Consider the following 3,213-nt stretch of genomic DNA (forward strand, 5'->3'; position numbering starts at 1 on the left):
CACACACTAGGTGCTAAATGCCTGCTCATTAATTAATTGATATAGTGAAAGGAAGACCACTCCAAGATTGAGGTAAATCATTAGCAAAGACCAGAGATGGGTCAGGAGGATGGGAGAGAGAATTCAACTTGGTCAGAATCAACATGAAATGAGTCATATGAGAAAGAACGAAGAGATGTTCTCTGAGTTCAAAGATAGGCAATTTGTTTTATTTGTTAGGAGATAAGAACTGACTGAATTTTTGTCTTGTCTTGTTTTGGTTTTGCTTTAGTAAGGGAGCAACATTAAGAAGCTTAGGCATTAGGAGGCTTCCATAGACAGGATGTAGAGAGGCCGACAAGGCAAGAAGACAAGAAGCTATTAAATAGTCTAGTGTGGGGGAAGGGGAGGAGGAAGTTGGGGGAAAGGAGGGCTAAACAAAAATAGGTGCAATAGGAGAACTTTAGCATTACTTTATCAGGAGTTTGAAATGAGTTCCAGAGGCAGCTAGGTGACCCAGTGGATAGAACATCAGGCCTGGAGTTAGGAGGACAAGAGTTCAAATTCAGCTTCAGACACTCATTAGCGGCATGACCCCAGGGCAAATCACTTAACTCTGCCTCCAAAAAAAGGAAGGAAGGAAAAGAAAGAAAAATGAGTTCAGCATTCTCCCATCACCATGAAAGACTAAAGACTACATTGTGAAAGATATTTAGCCTAGAGAAGAGAAAACTTATGATAGTTGTTTTCAAGTATCTGAACTGCTATCATGTCAAAACAGGCTTAGGCATTCTGGATGACCTTAAAGCTAGAAAAATAAGCAACTATGGGTGAAATTTCCAGGAAAGCAAATTTGGGCTTGATCTAAGAAAAGACTTCTTAACTATTTGATCTGTCCCAAAATGGAATGGACTACTCTGGGAGATAGTGAATTCTGTCACTACAGTTTCTTTAAATAGAAACTAGAAAAACATTTCTATGGGATATTGTAGAGTTAAGATTCTTAGCCTAGGTTCATAAAGTTTATTTTTTGTGCTACTTTAGTGTGTATATATATATATATATTATATATATATATATATATATATATATATATATATACCTATTTTATGTATCAAATATTTGAAAACATGCATGATACATGATATAATATATATGAATATTGTTTTATATTCATATGTAGTTTAATGTACATGCACATACATAGCCAAAATATTCGGTTCCAATTGTAAAGCTATGTATTTTACTTTATTCATTTGAAAGCATCATTCTGAGAATGGGTTCATAGGCTTCAATACAAATATACGTTAAAAAGGTTAAGAGCTGCTTTTGCAGAGGATGATTACTATCCAGGTAATGGATTTTACCAAAAGAACACTAAGGTCTTTAACTCTGTGATTCTATGAATTCTGTGATTTTGTGGCTCTCCAACCACTACCATCATAACTAGTTAGAATGTCTCCAGAATAAAATTGATTGTCTCATTCCCATCTATTAGGCCCCAGGGAAGGCAATTCTTTCAAATCTTTGCTGATCACAACTTTTTTGATGCAGTAACAAAACTCTTTAAAATTCATACCCCATTCTCCCTTCCCTCATACTTCTCAAGAAGGAGTGGATAAGATCTAAGTTTACCGAAGGCACCATTATGGTGGTCTTTTGTGGATAGCATCCTACAAGGGGGATGTGTAGTGTGAAGATCAGAATTGTAAATTGTGTGTATGAGATCAGGAAATAGTCAAACAAATATAGAGATGGCTAGTAGACACCTTAGTCTCTTTCCCAAATATCATAATCTTCTGATTCCTCAGTGCTGCAGAAAACAATTGTCTGTGTAGCCAGATCCTACGGTGGGGAAATAATACCAGGAGGCCAGCAGGGTCAGAAAAATTCTCTCAAATCCATCTAAAAACACAAAGTCTGACAAAAATCAAAGTATTGGAACATGCTATCACAGACACTGATTCAAGCTCAGCTCTCCTACACCAGGGCTGTTGCTGTGTTGTTGTTTTAAATGGATGATATTCAGGGTCAGCTGTTGCAATATCTGTGGTTGCTGAAGGTTTTAACAAAGGTTGAACTCAAAAGACTAACGGATTTTATGCTGAAGAAATGCTTCAGTAAGCAAGAAATCATTGTTAGCGCTTTTGGTATGTATCCACTATGAAAAGAATAATACTAATGAATCTGTTGAGTACTGATGGAAAGGATGTAATATGCATTTCCACCGAATGTCTTGTAATTTGGCATTAATTAATGTCCAATTATGTAAGCTGTTACTAATAAATTTTAAAAGTCTACTCTGCACTTCCATTTTGTAATGTTTTTATAAAATGGAACATTAGATGTTTTTAATCTTGTCTGTTCTAGCAAAATACCCCAGATAACACTGTTTTGCATTTCAAATAATATGTGCTAATTTAAATGCAAAACCAGGGTCCAATCAGAATAAGATGGCAATCAAATTACAATATTCAATGAAGAGGTTTCCAAGCTGACTTCATTAGTAAACTATCAGGAATTTCAAGATCTTACAAGGTTTCTATTTGTTTGTACAACTGCAAAGGGCTCAATTATGGAGCTTTGAGACAGCCTAAAAATAACATCAGACTAATTAAAAGTTTCAATTGGATTTGGGTGAACACTGGTTTTGAAAACCTTTTATTTATTTATTTTTTTAAAAATCAGTTGACTTTTGAAATGGACTCTGGAGGAAGAGATTAGATTTTTTTTTTCAAAAAAGATTGTATGTGCTGCCCCCCCCCCACCTTTAAAATAATGGCTCATAATAAATTGCTTTGGGTTATCCAGAGACAGCCCAGCAGCTCTGATGACACAAGTGGATCGACAGGGCTAGTGCAGCTTTCATGTACTCATGGACTTCTAAGAAGGCTCACCCTCCTTTTCTGTCGCTATTGTTTGTGTCAAGAGCAAGCTGGGAGAGTTTGCAGCTTCAAGTTGCTGAATCTTTTTAAAAGACAGGCAAGAGGTTCATTCTTTGAAGTCATTTTCCCTTTGGGAGGTAAGATACAGGTAATCAGGAAAAGCTCAGGAGGTAGGGCTATTATGATAATATTCTGCCAGTGCAATTGGTGCTCAAAATGTTATATAATTTGGATCATCTAACTTTGTGGAAACTCACACAGCAGGGCTTCCTCCTCAACAGGTGCTGGCTGTGTTGAAAAAAGAGGCCAGGAATCAGAGGGAGGATTTAGAATAATTCCAGAGCCAAAA

Source organism: Dromiciops gliroides, chromosome 2 (assembly GCF_019393635.1).
Source record: "Dromiciops gliroides isolate mDroGli1 chromosome 2, mDroGli1.pri, whole genome shotgun sequence".
In the NCBI taxonomy this organism is placed as follows: domain Eukaryota; kingdom Metazoa; phylum Chordata; class Mammalia; order Microbiotheria; family Microbiotheriidae; genus Dromiciops; species Dromiciops gliroides.